The sequence below is a fragment of the Pan paniscus genome, chromosome 1 (genome assembly GCF_029289425.2).
Source record: "Pan paniscus chromosome 1, NHGRI_mPanPan1-v2.0_pri, whole genome shotgun sequence".
Classification (NCBI taxonomy): Eukaryota; Metazoa; Chordata; class Mammalia; order Primates; family Hominidae; genus Pan; species Pan paniscus.
In genome coordinates this window covers 86,548,562-86,566,777 of record NC_073249.2, presented here as the reverse complement: position 1 = coordinate 86,566,777, position 18,216 = coordinate 86,548,562, and the positions used below count along the sequence as shown (strand labels likewise).

The window sequence follows — 18,216 nt, the reverse complement described above, 5'->3', positions numbered from 1 at the left end:
AAACTAGATGTGATTAACAAAACCAAAAAGGCCCTTCCTCCTGGAAATTCAAAAACTTTCTATTAAATAACTGAGCGAAAAGAAGAAATACAAATTGAAATTACAGAGTATCTTACACTGAATTTCCACGTGTACTTAAGTCTATTTCTGAACTATTCTTTTCCACCAGTATATTTGTCCTTTCGATTACCAGTAGAATACTGTTTTAATTATGCGAGATTGGTAGTGTTTAATGTCTAGATATTCATGTATGTCCATTCTTTTCAAGTTGAACCTTAGTATCAAGTCTTTTATTCCCTACAAAAGCTTGTTGAAATTTTTATTAGGATTGTGTTAAATTTATAAATGAATTTAGGGAGAACTGACATCTTTATAGCATGAAGTCATCCTATCCCAAGACAGGAATATCTTACCATTTGTTTGAGTCTACTTGTGTATCTGCCAAGAGTGTTTTATGATTTTCCTTTTGTTGGTTTTATACGTTTTTTGCTAAGTTTATCCCTAAGTATTTAATCTTCTTTGCTTCTATTATAAATGGGATTTTCTCTACCATTATGTCCTCTAATTAATTTCTTATTAAGTGTATATTTTGATACCTCACTGAATTATATTATTGTTCAAGTTAGTTTTATTGTCAATTTTCTAGGGTATTTGAGGCTTGCTGTCATAGCTTCTGCAAAAAAGAGATAGTTTTCTTTTTCTTTACCAAATTTTATGCCTCTAAGTGATTTTCTTTATGTTACCTAATATCTATAGTACAATATTGAGAAGGGCATATTTTTGCATTATTCCTGATATTAGTGGACATTTTCTAGAGTTTCCTTAATAAGTATGATATTGGTTTTAAGATTACAACTGTAATTTTCTTTTTCTGTATGTCTTTATTCTTTTTTTTTTTCTGGGACAGGGTCTGGCTCTATCAGCCAGGCTGGAGTGTAGTGGTGCAATCTCAGCTCACTGTAACCTCTGCTTGTTAGGCTCAAGTCATCCTCTCACCTCAACTTCCCAAGTTCCTAGGACTACAGATATGCACCACCACGCCCAACTAATTTTCTTTTTTTTTCGTATTTTTTGGGGTACAGACAGGGTTTCTCCATGTTGCCCATGCTGGTCTCGAGCTCCTGGGCTCAAGCAATCTGCTTGCCTTGTCCTCCCAAAATGCTGGGCTTACAGGCACAAGCCACCCACCATGCCAGGCTGTATGTCTTTATTCTTATTAAAGAATTATCAATTATTTCTGAATTAAACATTTTAATGACTATACATTTTACTTCTAAGATTTCTATTTGATTCTTTTCAATAACTGTTCTTGTTCTAGTTTTATGGATATAATGGCCTGGCTTAATTGCCCTGAAATTTTTTTAAACACTTTTAAAGGATTCCAGTGACTTTTTAGGAGGCAGTAGAATATAGGGGTTAAGAGTACAGACTGAAGAAAGAGAGAAAGTATCTCAATTCAAACTATAGTTCTATCACTTTCTAACTGTGACACTGGGCAAATTACTTAAAATTTGAGCACCTCTGTATTTTCTATAAAGTGAAATTAAAGGAGACAATGCCTAAAAGTGTTTATAACAGTGCCTTACACACAATGAGCACTCAACAAAGATTTGCTATTGAAATTACCTTTTTTTAAAAAATTTTTTTCCATGACACTGAATTTACTCATGGCTTTTAATTTCTGTCTAGGATTTCATCTTCTGTGGAATTACCTCCTGTAAGAGTTTTCTCCCAAGGCAAACTGCATGAAAGTCAGGTCTCTACGTTGGCTATGCCTGGCTCTACTGTATACACTGGCTTTTGAACCTGGTCATATGTTGGTGTCTTGGTTGGAATCTGGAGAATGGAGTGGGGGAATGAATAGTTTAAATCTGGATTATGCATATGGAAGACTCAAGCTAAGAGCATTTAGGAATCCGGAATTAAGCCAAGAGTAAAGAGGAGTGAAATGGGTAAGGTTTGATTCAGGTTTATCTAAGTTAATTGACTGAAAAAATACCTTGACGATCATGATGTCAGAGAAGTTGTGGGTGCAGAACTCCATTTGTAAGAAATTTGCTAGTGAATGGGAGTTGAGGTAGTTAAAGCAATGAGCAAAGATTTCTTTTTTCAGGAGGTTAAGGGTGATTGGAAGGAGAGAAATGGTACGTTAACTTAAGGAGCCATAAGGTTAATTATTTTTAATAGGAGAATGAAATGTGAGCAGAGTGAATGGAGTGGGAAGGCTGAGGTTTGGAAATGTGTAGGTCCATTGTGAGACAAAGTGAAAAGAAAATGAATAAAATGATGATTCTAAGAAAACGTATTAAGGGAACAAAATGTGAGGAGTCTGGGGGCTTTTTTGGTAAGTCCTTCTTAGTTGAGGAGGTGGTGAAGGCATAGAAGTTTAGAAAGATTCTCACTAGCTCTTTTTGCTTGGTTCATGAAAGAATCATGACTGGAAAACTATATTCTGTTACATTATTAAATGTTTTGATAGAATTTTCTCTGGGGGATGGCCTCACTGTATCTAAACTCCACTCAACTATAGAATAAGATGATTCTAATGGAAATTCCAGGAATTTCTCACCACATGCAATATATGAGAAGTAGGATGGAGCTGGGTTCAGGCTCCATGCTTTTTGCCTCTGGATAATATTTATAAACAAGGAGTCCTACTCTGTCTCTAAAAACAACAGTCAACATAGTTTTATGAGAGCTGCTTTTCTGGTATAATTACTCTAATGCTGTATTTATCCTCAAGGTCAGTAGTGGCCATTAAAAAAAGCTGTCCCTTTCCCTGGAGAACAGCATCCTCCCCCGACAAATAATTTCTGTTGGAAGAACATTCTGTAAGTCCATGTTCTCACTACAAATATTATCCAATGTAGTACTGAAGGACATTTTAAAAACAAAGTCCTTTTTGATCTTTCTGAGCCAAAATGTCTTCGACTTAATTCCTTTTCCACAAAATAAGAAACATCTTTTGGATTGAGGATTAGTCTTGCAATTCCTACTCTCCTTCTTCACAAATGTTTTTATTTAGTTTTGGTTCCCATGTCTGAATGAGTGATTTGAATAGATGGCCTCTAAGTTCCCTTCCATTTCTAACATGCTGGGGCTCTTTGAGTCTGGGTGATTACAGCTATTGTGTCTTATTTCCTTGGTATACACTAAGCTTCTTGAGGATAAATAGGGAACATGTTTTATTTGTCTTTGGGTCCCCCAAAACATGTAGGCTGGAGAACCTGTATAAGTAAATCTCTGTTACTGAAAAAAATACGTAAGTTAATTAAATAAATAGGAATACCCACAAATATCATAGCATTGCCTGGAAATATTGTCTTAATGAGAACTAGAAAAGAAAGGCTCTTCAAGGTGGACAAAACACCTAAGTACATGGCTTGATTCTCAAAGCACCAAGGCACAGGCACTGGCTCATCAGATAACCAACCTCTTTTGGCTGTGTGCTATTGTGCAGAACACAACCTCCATAACTGTGCTGGGCATGCCTGCCACTGACACACAGCATCTTAGCTCCAGTGAAGCCTGAGGAGCAGGCTTCCTTATAGCTCCCTCACTGTTCTGCATGTAAGTCAAGGGGATAGCTGTCCTGGGAGCCAATACACCACTAACCTAAGTATCTAGACCACAGCCACAAAATGATATACACTCTCCTCCAATATACTATTAGGGATCAACACCATCCTATATTATGTCTCTTTTTACCTCAGGCACCTGCAGAGGTAAAGCCTCACTATTCATCAACTATTAATCTCACACTATTTTGTTCCAATTCCTTTTTCTCTTATATCCATATCACTGGCCCTCCTATATCTGTGTCTTTATGAATTAGCTTACTCTCCCTATCTTTTTCTTCTTCTCTTTTCACTTCTACCACTTCCTGGACTTCAATGAAATTGAACTGTAGCTCACACAAGAAAAAATAAACATAATTTTAATTTTCTTTACTTGTATCCTGTGGATCGCAGGATCAAAAGGTAATTTAGTCTTCCCTTTTGCTGTACATAGTTATTTTCAGATTAACAAGCCTCCTCGGTTTCACAAAATTAATTTATCCATTAAAACTCATGTCCTGGATATAACACATGGCAGATGCTATTAGTTGCATCGCATTACTTGCTTTTTTCCAAAAAAAAAGAAAACTGATTTTGAATGGAGCAAAAATATGCCCAGGTTTAAAGGAAAAATTAAAACTTAAGTTTCCCTTGAAGCTAAGATTAGCCACGTCACATGGTTTTAGTTAATGCGGTGTAAACATAAAATACTGGACAGAATTCGCAAGAAGTCACTTGAAATGGGGGAAGAGTCAGCTGGCTCTCTCATTTTGTCCCCCTCCTCTCCATTCTTGCTGAGTGTAATGCTAACTTGATGATGGATCTTCATAACCATGAGGCAGCAAGCATGGAGGCAAAAGCCACAAGCTAAAGATGGTTTAGAGGAAGGATAAAAGGAGGCTATTGGCATTATGTGGCTACTGTTTACAGCCTGGAGAGCCTACATCCAGGCTTGTGGATATGCAAGGAAAACAAAACTCTTTGTTTATTTAATCCATGTTTGAAGCTAAATAAAACAAAACTAACTTCTCCCTCCTGGTTTTTCCTCCTACGCTCCAAGAACTTCAACTGCAGGATCACAATCTTCCACTCACTGTGTCATCTGTATTCAGGGGAAAGCCCCCCTGAATCTCCCTTCAGTTGACATTTCCACCATGGATTTAAAAACACTCATTTCTAATTATCTTTGCATCACTCCACCAATGATTCACCCAGAATTTCATCATTACCAGAAACTTCTCCACCTGCAAGATCTCAAATCCAAACCTTCCGTTTTCTGACACCATCTCCTATTCTTTGAGATTAACTGATCAAGTAACCCCATTAAAATAATCTTTTGACCTCATCAGATAATTAATCGATTGAACTCTACTTTCTCACCAGTCTTCAAATCCCTCTTCTATTTATTTCCCTACTTTAGTCCCATGGTTGGGCTCCATGGGACTAAAGTATGATTACTGTTGCAAACACTCCCTTGACTCCTGATTTCTCCAATGTATTCTTATAGCAAAACCTAAGTCTAATTTCACCAAGAAACTAAATGTTCTTGAAGAGAATCACATAGGTTCTCACACAGGAGAGACAGATTTCATGTTAAATCTGTGATCAGTAACTTCAAATGGGTACTTGGCTCTCCCCAGAAATTCTACTAGGTTGCTCTACTAAGTTCAGTTTCCCACTTGCTGAAATGACTATCTCATACCTTCTCCTCAAGGCCTTGCACCACATCCATACTTCACTTCAGGGTGAATCCTTCAGAAACGAACACCTTCACATTTCTATTACTAAATATATATACCCTTGCTCACAGATACAGGGCCTTGCTCCTTTCTATATAATCTCCCTCTATCTCCTTCATCATCAGTTTCTCCCTTCCTTCGGGCTCATTCTCCATGATCACACAACCATGCTCCAGTCTCTCTTCAAGAACCTAGCCTTAATCTCACCCCTACCACCAACCACAGCTCCTCTATCTCTCTCCTCCCCATTATGGCCAAAGTTCTTTAAAGAATTTTTTCCATATCTAATCTCCATGCCTTCACCTTCTATTTACTATTCACATTTCTTTTTCTTTAATTTTTGTGTTATTGTTGCTATTTGCTTTTTGGAATTGAGCTTTAAAAAGTGTTTGCTTTAGTGCAATGGGTAATATAGCAAACATTCATGTACTCATGACCTAGAATCAAAAATTGCCAAATTTTGTTTTTTCCAAGATTCTTCATTACTTTGTGGTTTTAAACAAAGAAATCATTACAGGTGAAGTTGAAATCTCCTTTGTTCTCTTCCCTAGACACACTTTCTTCCATTATCAAGAAAACCATTATGATGCATTTAGTTTGCTTTCAAATAACCTTTTATCATTTACTACAAACACACACACATATATATCCATAAACAATCTAAAGCTAGTTATGTGTATTTATTTTAAAATATACATAAAATGGAATGATTCTGAAGCTTTCTTTTTGCCTCAACCTTAGATTCTTGAGATCTACCCATGTTGGTTTATATTTATCTATGTCATTCATTGTAAATGCTGCATGTATTTCATCATATATAGTCAAAATCATTTATTTGAGAGGCTGCATAGTATAATGGTAGAAAGCAAGTGTTCTGGAGCCATGCTGCTTGGGTTTACTACAAACTCATGTTGCTAACTAGCTATGTGACCTTAGGCAAGTTATCCAAACTCTCTGATGTCAGTCACTTCATCTATAAGATATAGTTAATAGATGTAGCTACATTTGGGATTAAATGATTTAACTTATCTAAAGTACCTAGAATCTTTCTGTCTCATAGTAAACATGCAATACTAGTGTGTCAGTGGGAAAACAGATGGCACACTCAAATTAGGATAATTGGAAGAAAGTTTACTTATAAAGGAGCAAATTACAAAAGTGTAGTTAGACAATAGGAGGACCACAAAGAATAGTACCTTTACCCAAGATGGCAGCTGCGAGAGGGAGCTGTTAACTCTTCTACACCAGAATGAAAGCAAACATTAGAAAACAAATTAATCTTATAAATAAATTGAAATCTCTTCTCCAGTCTTCTTTCCCCCAGTTTCCTAAGGGAATTATTAGGCATTTGGGTTATATCCAAACTACATTGAAAAGTTTTTAGGCTAGGCACAGTGGCTCACACCCGTAATCCCAGCACCGTGGAAGGTCAAGGTGGGAGGATCACTAGAGGCCAGAAGTTTGAGAACAGCCTGGGAAACATAGTGAAACACCGCCTCTATTCATTTAAATAATAATAATAAAAATAAAATAAAATAAAAATTTTATACACATTCCTATATGCAGACACCTAAACCTTTTTAGAGAAAAAGTTTGCCAGAGTCAGGCAGAAGTCATGTAATGAAGGCCTCCCAAAGGCATGTTCAGTGGAGCACTGATTCTGTAGGATGTTAGTGGGTTTCTTGCCAAATAAGCTTAGAAACAGTGTTTAAAACAAAATTAAACAGTTTTTTTCACCAGGATTTCTTAGAGCTTTACCTGTGCTAATGTGGGAGTCAGGAAGAAACCCATGAAGAGCACTTCTTACCCCATCTCATCCCCTTATCGAAGGCTGCCAAGTGCACAGGGGCCAGGGAGGATTTGCTATCCTGAAGACTTGCAAAGGCAAGAGAGGGGGACATGAGGCACCATTTGAGCTTCAATTCCCTTGCAGCCTAGTGGGCCTAGTGAAACCTCTTGGCCTGGGAAATTTTAACCATATGAAAAGTGACAGTGCAAAGACTCACAAACCAGATGGGCTCCAGCCTTCACAGATTTCCCCCACTGTCTTGTGGAGGAAATAAATCAATAAGATCCATAAATAAACACTTTTTATTTTGTCTCATCAGAGATCAACTCTATGGTGTATAATAACTAGGCAGATTGACTTCAGCTATAGATAGCACGGTGGAGATTTATAACCTGTCAGCAAACTACTTTTAGGAGATTTTTCGTAGGTCGTCATTTGCAATCACAAAAACTGTGCTGAGTATAAGAACAGTTACTCTAATACTGGATTCACTGAAGATATTATCATGTAAGACTCAAATAAGTGTCAAGTATTTTGCAGATAACTTTGTAGAACCATTGTGAGCATGCTATGGGCTTCAGGGTTCTCAGCTTGTGATGGCCCTGAGAAAGGGTGGATAAAGTTACTTTAAAGTCATTCTAAATGAAACCCAATTTGAAATAAATTTTGATTCACAGCGACCTCGCCAACTAAACTTCACAATCCCCAAGTACTCACATTACAGTTGGCTTCATAAACTTCACTGGGTTTTTAATGTCAGCTCAAAGTGTGGTCCTTAGCTAACTAATGCAGAAACAGAAAACCAAATACCGCGTGGTCTCACATATGAGTGGAGGATAAATGATGAGAATGCATGAACACAAAGAGGGGAACAACAGACACAGGGGCCTACTTGAAGGAGGAGGGTGGAAGAAGAGAGAGAATAAAAAAAATAACTATTGAGTACTAGGTTTAGTAGCTGGGTGGTGAAATTATTTGTACAACAAACCTCCATGACACAAGTTTACCTGTATCACAAACCTGCACATGTATCCTTGAATCTAAAATAACAGTTAAAAAAATAAAAAGACTCAGCTGTTCAGTTCACCTTCCCTTTGAAATAGAACCAAAACAATCTGGCCTTTACTCTGGGTTTTTTGCATGAAGGAACACTGATTGTTGAAGAATGGTCCCTGAAAGACATCAGCATTGGCACTTTTCCTCCCATCAAAGAGAAGAAATTTGGGCCCGAAAATAGAGCACTATTGGCATCCTTCCACAAAATAACTATGCACATTCTTTCCTATAAATTATAACATTAAAGAAAACCATTATTTGAGACTAATATTTGTACATACATTGATATGCCAATGAGCACTGTGCATCTGTAAGATGAGAATATCCTGTGAAATGTTTCCTGAGCACATTTTTCACTGAGGTTTTGTTTCTTTGTTTTGTCAGACACTTCTTTCCTGGGCTAGTGTTCCTTAGAATTTGTTTTGGGAAACAATGCTGAGAGAAGAGCACAGAATTTGGAACCTTGATGACATTGTTTAGCTACTGACTAAAAGTATCCTGAACCTGAATTCTACCATTGTGCGAAACTTCTGATATGTGGTTTATTAAATCTTCTTATTGGTTAACACTGTTTGAATTGGGATTTATATTATTTGGAATGTGAACTAACAGAGAGAAAATTGGTACGCAGATTACGGTACTGTGAGTAACAGATTTTAAATTGCAGAACTGATTGGACGCAAGAGGTAGGACATGGAGCCATGAGGAACCCACTATTTATAATGTGGATTTGTGTTGACCATTTATCATGCCTGGAATAGAGACAAGCTTGGGCTAAAAGTGACCTGTCTGAAAAAAAAAAAAAAGTGTAATATGGCTTTGCCACATATCCTGTCCACATATCCTGCAGCCCAAGTGAACTAAGCGTCTGGTAATTTGGAGCTATGCAGGTTTGAAAAGCTGAGTATGACCCATGAGTTCTTCATCAGGGCTCCATGTGTCTCAGGTGATTTGAGAGACGGTTGATAAAATTGAAAGCATATGTGAACTTGAATGAGGGAAAAATGATATCTTTCTTTTCATTAACCTCTAACTGAAATTTAGCATTTCCTATAATTATAAATATAGAACCAACAAACCCACAGATGGATATTTGTAATTTGTCACCAATAGAATTCACAGATATTTTTGTATCACATTATAGTTGTTACAAATATCTTAAAATATCATTTACATTCAAAACTAATTTTTAAATTTTAGTAGATCCACTGCTAGATATTAATTTTGTATATCTTAAATATTAATTTACATGAATTACAGACACCTATATTACATCATGTGTTTTTAATAGTTTCACAACTATATTTCAATTTATTTTTTTCTGTGCATTACGCATTTTATTTTATGCAAAATAAAATACGTAAAAATAAAAATAAAAAATATAGAAAATAGTAAAAAAAAATTTATATAAAAATATTCTGAGAAAGAGTCTACAGGCTTCACCTACGTTCCCCAGGTGTCTGTGGCATAAAAAAGGTTAGGAAACTTTACCCAAGGTAAAATTAGTGAGAGAAACTATGAGAAAATAGGAGATTAAGGAATGGGATTATGGTAAAAGACAAACAGATTGCCTCAGGATATTCTCCAGCATTTCCTAAGAAGTGTTCTCTACCTGACAAAAGGAAGAAATGTATGTATTTTGAAGATATAACTGGGAAACAGCTGGGGATCAAGAAGCAGATTATGGTAGTGCTTCTACACCCAAACTATTGTCTATAATTGCGTGAGGGCCAGAGGGATGGGCTGGAGTCAAAGCTTGTTGCTGGGAGACTGGAATTCTCAAACTCAATGACTCTTACCTGGATAGAATTTACGGCTCTCAGTAAAGTAAATAGATCAGCATCTCACTACATTTTTATTATATTTTATTTATTTGTGTTACTCTTTATCGAGGTGTAATATGCGTACAAAAAAGTATTACAAGTGGAGAGCTCTACGGATTTTCACAAATTTAACACACTCGTACAACCAGCACCCAGATTAAGAAACAGCACTAAGAGCACCCCAGAAGCCATGCCTGTTCTCCCTCTTTGTCCTATTCCCGTAGTATGTTGACTGTAAAAAAGCATAGTTTAGTTTTGCTGGTCCTGGTTATTTTCATATAAATGGTATCATATAGGATGTACTCTTTTGTGTCAGGCCTCTTCATGAAGCTTGGGAAACTAATCCATACTTTTGCATCTTGTAGTTCTTTCACTTTCATTGTTGTATAAGCAGAGATTATAAAAAATGTGATCTGGGGACTCCTGAGGTTCCTGCAACCTTTTCCAGTGTGTTCACAAGATCTAAACCATTTTTATAAAATGGTAATATATAATATGTCTCTTAATTCTAATTCTCTCATGAGTGTACAGTGGAGTTGTCCAGAGGCTACATGATATGTAGATGATGTTCATGCATTCCTGTTTTCAAAATTTTCTCAGTTTTAATTTCCAATATAATACATGCTATAGATATAACAAAATATAAAATATAAAAACAAAAGTTCCTTGGATTCTGCAATAATTTTTTAAAAAGTAAAGACGTCCTGAGGCCAAAAAGCTTGAAAATCATTACTGTAATTTTGTAACTATACCACAATTTATTTTTCATTACATTGTTGATAAGCATTGAGTTTTTCTAATTTTTGGCTATCATGAATACTGCTTCTATGAATGTGTCTTTTGGTGAACATATGGACTCATTTCTGTTGGCTACATATACCTAGGATTGGTATTGCTGGGACATGGAGTATATATTTGGTTTCTAGTAGATACCGCCAGTTTTTCAGAATGCCTGAACCAATTTACATTCCCATCAGCAATCTATAAAACTTTCACTTGTTCTACATTCTAATCAACACTAGATACTGTTTATAATTTTAGCTATTCTTTTGCTTGTTTAGTGGTATTATATCAGAGTTTTAATTTGCATTTCTCTGAAACAAGTGAAGTTGAGCTCCTTTATATGTACATATTGACCATTTAAATATTCTTTTGTAAATTGTTCAATTATTCTCTATGTTTTTCTACTGGGTTGTGTACCTTTTTCTTATTGAGTTGTAGGAGTTCTTTTCCTTTTTAAATTTTTCTGCATCCATTAAAATAATCATATGTTTTTCTCTCAATATCGATATAACACTCATCCAATCCACAGACTCCATTCAAATTTTACTAAGTATGCAAACTTTCTATTTCAGAATCACGTGTGTGTTGCACTTAGTCACCATATTTTATGAATCTCCTTCAATCTGCAATAGCTCCTCTTTTCCTCTCTTTTACATCTTTGACAGTTTCAAAAAGTCTAGCTCTTTGATTCTTTACAGTGACTTTCAAACTTAGTCCATCCGATATTTCCACAGGACCAATTCTATAACAAGCCACAGAATTGATGCTGTGCTCTTGTGGTAGTCTGAATAATGCCCCCCTCCCTCAAAGATGTCCATGTCCTAGTTCAAAGAACCTGTAAACATGTCACCTTTTATGGTAAAAGGGATTTTGCAAAGGTGATTAAGTTAAGAATAAGAATCTTGAGATGGGGAAATTAACCTGGATTATCTCAGTGGGCCCAATGTCATCACAAGGTCCTTACAAGAGGAAGGCAGGAGGATCAGAATTAGGAGAAGGAGATCTGATGATGGAAGTAAAAGTTTGGAGTGGTGCAAGGAAGGGGTCACGGAAAGCAAGGAGCCTTTAGAAGCTGAAAAAGTCCAGTAATCACTCTTCTCAATGCCTCTGAAAGGAACACAGCCCTGTTGTGACATTCACTTTAGACTTCTGAGAATAAATCTGTGTTGTTTCAGGCACTAAGTTTGTGGTAATTTGTTATAGCAATAGTAGGACGCTAATAGGTTCTTTTTGGTGAATTATATCAGGAGACACTCTGGTCAGCCCTTCCCACCATTTGTACATATGTATGCAAAATGATTCCTTTTATGGCTATCAGCCAACTTCTTTCCTCAGTGTAATGTTGTATGGAACAAGAAGACAATTAAGATCTCTGTAGAGACCGGGCGCGGTGGCTCATGCCTGTAATCCCAACAGTTTGAGAGGCCAAGGTGAGCAGATCACTTGATATCAGGAGTTCGCGACCAGCTTGGCCAACGTGGTGAAACTCCATCTCTACTACAATATAAAAATTAGCTGGGCTTGGTGGTGTGTACCTGTAGTCCTAGCTACTTGGGAGGCCAAGGTAGAAGAATTGCTTGAACCAGTAGGCAGAGGCTGCAGTGAGCCAAGATCACACCAGCCTGGGCAACAGAGCAAGACTACATCTCAAAAATCAATCAATCAATCAATCAATCAATCAATCAATAAAATCTCCATAGAGTGTATTATGGCAGAAGGCAGTCAAATTGATGTAGTCTTAAGGCAAGATTATGAAGCTTTAGTCATACCAGACAAAAAGAATTTGCTTCTGATGTTTGTTGCAAATTAGTATAAAGAAAAAAATATTTGCCAGCTCAATAGCTGCATGCCACTTATCGGGGAGTTGTGCTGATTTATTTTAGTAAAGTTACTATATCTAGAACAGCAGCTGCAGTTGGAGTTGCTTCCTGATGAAGTTTATAATCTACAGTCATTCTCTAAGATCATTTTGCATAGGCCAACCATGTGACTTAAATTAGAATAAAAGAGCTGTCAACATCTCTACATCTTTTAAGACTTTTATGATGAGGCTAACCTCTACAGTTCTCCCAGAAATCCAGTATTTTTATGATTTACTAACATAGTAGAAAATAGAGATTCCATAGGTTTTCACTTGGCCCTTCCTATAATAATGATCTTTACTCAATTGGTCAGATATCCAATGTCAGTATCTGCCAGTTGCCAATACAGCTTTTTTCAATTTTTTATTCAGGAACCAGAGAAATAATGACGGACTTACTTGGCCAAAATTCAATATATTACCTCAGGGGTCCCCAACCCCCAGACCGCCTGATCAGTACCAGTTCGTGACCTGTCAGGAACCGGGCCACAGACCAGCAGGTGAGTGGCAGGTGAGTGAGTATTATTGCCTAAATTCCGCCTCCTGTTGGATCAACAGCAGCATTAGATTCTCATAGGAGCATGAACTCTATTGTGAACTGTGCATGCGAGGAATCTAGGTTGCACACTCCTTATGATAATCTAATGCCTGATGATCTGAGGAGGAACAGTTTCATCCCCAAACCACCAACCCCCCACCCCATTTACATGGAAAAATTGTTTTCCATGAAACCGGTCCCTAGTGCCAAAAAGTTGGGGACCATCATATCACCTGACCTCCATAAGCCACCACTGTGACTGGTGGACCAAAGTGGTGATTGGATTTTCAACAGTCAGTATTTAGTAATTCCTAAAAGGATCTGGGTTCTCCTTTTCTCTATGTATAGATATCTTATTAAATAGCGACAGGTCCCTTTATGGAAAGCTTAGAAGAATCTTTACAGTGTATACTTGTGACAGAGCAACAGAGAAGATTCTCAAGGAGACCTGACCTCTCAGCACTCAAAGGACTTGGACTGTGAACTGGCTTAGGTGTGGAAACTAGGTTAAAGACAGGGGTTCTTTGTTGAGATGACCGAAGTCAGGTTTCCGACCAACAGAACTGTAGTTTTTCCTGTTATGTAAAGCAAAATTTTAGTGAGCTGCTTTTCTATTTATTTTTTTATTTTTATTTATTTATATATTTTTTAAGACGGCCTCACTGTGTCACCCAGGCTGGAGTGCAGTGGCATGATCTTGACTCACTGCAACCTCCACCTCCCAGGTGCCTCAGCCTCCCAAGTAGCTGTGATTGCAGACATGCACCACCACATTTGGCTAATTTTTGTATTTTTAATAGAGACAGGGTTTTACCATGTTGGTCAGGCTGGTCTCAAACTCCTGACCTCAGGTGATCCTCCCACCTCGGTCTCTCAAAGTGCTGGGAATACAGACATGAGCCACTGCGCCCAGCCTCTATTGATTGCTTCAAGATTAACTAGCCACTACAAAGTCTTCTGAGTCAGAAGAATTCTGATTACCACTGTGTCCCTGTTGCCCATTACAATAAAAGCACCCACCTTGTCATACGTGATAAAGCATTGCCAACTGACCACTTCTATCCTAGGATTCTAACAATCTCAATGAAATCAGAGAGCCCCTCTTAATGGTGGCATCTCCCACTGCAATCACAGGATGATAGGGTACAGATATAGTTCAAGCTGTTAAGGATGCTGCTGCTCCTCCCACTAATGTATTTCTTAATGCCTTGGGGAAGAAGTAATTGCTGTCTGGACCCCATTAAGGGATGAAGTGTAGGGCTTGGTAGGTGTGTAGGGCACAAATGATAAATATTTTTCAGCATTCCTATATCTCCAAACCTTTGGCTTCCTTTCTCTTTAAGCTAGGAAAGATCTAACATCTCACCCTCATTAGACATAGCCCAAGTTTTAATCAATCCACCAAATACCTTTTTAGCACTACTTCCAGCTATACTCTAGAGTATCTGGCAGAAGAACTCATCAATAAATTAGACACAAGCCAAGTTATATTCCATACTCCTTGATGTACACATTCCACCAATTTGAATTACCTAAATTAGCAAAACCTTGCAATTATCTTAGCGTATAAACTATTTCCTCCCAGGTCAGACTTCATACTTGCCCCCATCCAAATTTGCTGAGATTGAAGTCTATTTATAGGTCTGGGAGCAACATAAGGTCACGGTGGTAAGGCTTTTTGAGTTTTATTTTGTTTTTAATGAATACATAATAATCATACATATTTATATGGTATAGTGTAATGTTTTGGTACATGTGTATGTTGTGTAATGATCAAATCATGGTAATTAGCATGTCCATCACTTCAAACATTTGTCATTTCCTTGTGGTGAGAACATTCAAAATCCTTTCTTCTAGCTATTTTGAAATATGCAATATATTATTGTTAACTATAGTCACCCTACTGTGCAATAGAACACCAGAACTTGTCCCTCCTATCTAACTGTTAACCATCCTCTTTCCATGACCTCCTCCTCCCTCCCCTCCCCTCCCCAGCCTCCAGTAACCACTGTTCTACTATCTACTTCTATGAGATCAACTTTTTAGATTCCACATGTGTGAGATCATGTGGTATTTGTTTTTCTGTGTTTGGCTTATTTCACTTAACATAATGTCCTCTATGTTCATCCATGTTGTTGCAAATGAAAGGAGTTTCTCTTTTTAATTGCTGAATAGTATTCCATTGTGCATATATGCCACATTTTTTGTATCCATTCATCTGTTGATGGACACTTACATAGGTTCCATATCTTGGCTGTTACAAATAGTGCTGTAATAAAGATGGGAGTGCAGATATCTCTTCGACATGCTGATTTCATTTCCTTTGGATATATACCCAATAGTGGGATTGCTGAGTCACATGGTAGTTCTACAAAAAGGAACCTCCATACTGTTGTTTGTAATGGCTGTACTAATTTACATTTCACCAACAGTGTATAAGAGTTCTCCTTTCTCCGTACCCTCACCAGCATTTGTTATTTTTAATTTTTGACAACAGTCATTCTAACTGAAGTGAGGCGTTATCTCATTCTGCTTTGATTTGCATTTCCCTGATGATTAGTGATGTAGGACACTTTTTCATATATTCTTTAGCCATTTATATGTCTTCTTTTGAGAAATGTATATTCAGATATTTTGGCCATCAGACTTTTTTTTTGTTATTGAGTTTTTTGAGTTTCTTATATATTCTGGATACTAACCCCTTATCAGATACATAGTTTGTAAATATTTTCTCCCATTCTATAGGTTGTCTCTTCACTCTGTTGATTGCTTTCTTTGCTGTGCAGAAGCTTTTTAGTTTGATGAAATCCTATTTGTCTATTCTTACTTTTGTTGCCTATGCTTTTGAGGTCTTGTTCAAAAAATCCTTGCTTTGATCAAATAATGAAGTGTTTCCCCTATGTTTTTTTCCTCTATGTTTCATAGTTTCCATTGGGGTGGGTTTTGAGTATAATGAGCATCTAATTAAGGTTATTAAAAGTTCTTCAAGCAAGAGAAGACTAGCTTCCTCAGATACAAAAGGGAAGACTGTTCCCACTGTCAAGGAAGAGTCACAGTGAGTCAGGTTTCAATATGCTGAGATAGCTGAGTCCATCCAGATTTACCCATCCTCATGAATCCGTTACTTCCCAATGGATCTATGGGGGCTCAAAGTTTCACATGAGAAACTTGGGGAGGCTATGACACTTCTGCAACATATAGAATTAAGTCTTGTGTTTGGTTTTGAAAATATTGACCTTCTGGCTGCAAAATTAGAGGCTTTTTTAGGGCTCTCTAACCATGATTCAAGCTTAGTGTTTCAACATCTGAGTTTGTCATTCTCTTGAAGTGCCAGAATACACCCACCCACACCCCCTACCCACCCCACACACACTCACATATCACAGTCCTTGCAGGACTTATTATTATGTAACTGCCATAGAGTTAAGTGTATGAGACACTTGATACCCTGAGGCACTTGCTGCACTAGACACACCAGTCCAATCAATCACAAATAATAATTTGACTATGAAACCACTGCATTTCATAAATTACCAGCATCTCATTTCCCAAGGCCAGAATCTCAGCACTGAATTCAAGACCAAGGAATTACCAAACCAATGCCAAAATTCCATCTTCAAAGGACTATTTCCTGAGACAATATTGATTCCAATTTCTGATTCAATTCAGTTAGGAGGTCAAAATCACAAGTAATTTTTTTTTTTTTTTTTTTGAGACAGAGTTTGGCTCTTGTTGCCCAGGGTGGAGTGCAATGGCGCAATCTCGGCTCACTGCAACCTCCACCTCCCGGGTTCAAAGTATTCTCCTGCCTCAGCCTCCCGAGTAGCTGGAATTACAGGCGTGAGCCACTATGCCCGGCTAATTTTGTGTTTTTAGTAGAGATGGGGTTTCTCCATGTTGGTCAGGCTGGTCTCAAACTCCCAACCTCAGGTGATCCGCCCACCTTGGCCTCCCAAAGTGCTGGGATTATAGGCATGAGCCACCGCACCCAGCCAGAGGTCAAAATCACAAGTAATTTTAAGAGAAAGGATTTAATATGAAAAACTGTTAATTAGGTATAAAAATTGTTCACTGGGTACATTTAAATGCTTAAAAGTAAACATAAAATTATCACTAGGGTAGAAACTGCAGGAAGCAGCTACCACCTCTACAGTTGGGGGAATGAAGGGATCCAGTTGGAGTTAAACTTAAAAGTTTGAATGACTGGCCCCATGGACCTGTAGCCCATACCTTTGAGGAGGAAGCACTGCTCAACTGATGCTAGAGTCTCCGGTCTCCAAAAGAGGGCACGTTGGGACTGGGACCAAGACCTCTGAAAAACAAACCTGTTCCATAAATCTATTGTGGTTTTTGAGATGCACCGCCACCCTAATAAGTATGCTTAATATATTAGACAAAGAATATGCCAGAACTTGACTTTGTTCAAAAAGCAAACTATGGGTACAAAGAATTAACTAGAGAATTATCTTTTCTAATCAAAAATAGAAGCATGATTACAAATAGGGCTAAGTTTTATGTGATGTGTGAGTCTTTGGAGATGATTGCAATTATATCCAGTGGGAAAAAAGGGTTTCAAGTAATTAGCATTTTATTTTTACCTGTGCTTAACTTCTTTACTCCATAAGTATGCTTAAAGACCAAAAGTTGTTTTGCATTTCTCATCCACTTCAGTTTTTAAGGATTATCATTCTAAACATTGGACATTTTTAAAAATGATATAACAAAATAAGAGGAGTGATAGTCCTAAGTGACAATTAGAAAAAAATACTCTCACAACTTCCAATGCTTGATAGCATGGCCCAAGATATCACCATTTTTCACTTGAGTTAATGATTTAGCCTCTTAAATGTTTGCCATTCCTACACACTTGTCTTTATTAGTCTATTCTTAATACACTCATCAGAGTGATCATGTTAAGGGAAGAGCTAAGTCACAGCATGGTTACATCTTTGCTCAAAACATACTGATGGCTTTCCATCTTGCTGAATATAAGCTGTATTTGCTGTTCTCATGCTTCTGTGAAGAAATACACAAGAGTGAGTAATTTATTAAGAAAACAGGTTTAATTGA

General features: G+C 37.3%; 1 protein-coding gene and 1 long non-coding RNA gene across 2 annotated transcripts in view; one reads left to right on the top strand and one right to left on the bottom strand.

Moving 5' to 3' along the window:
* LOC130541499 (uncharacterized) overlaps positions 1-4,001 on the top strand; it is a 53,861-nt gene extending 49,860 nt beyond the window's left edge. Inside the window, exon 4 of the long non-coding RNA XR_008955553.2 lies at positions 1,690-4,001. This is a non-coding gene — a long non-coding RNA (uncharacterized LOC130541499). The remainder of the gene's footprint in view (positions 1-1,689) is intronic.
* RGS5 (regulator of G protein signaling 5) overlaps positions 1-18,216 on the bottom strand; it is a 181,607-nt gene that overhangs the window by 69,262 nt on the left and 94,129 nt on the right. The window lies entirely within an intron of this gene.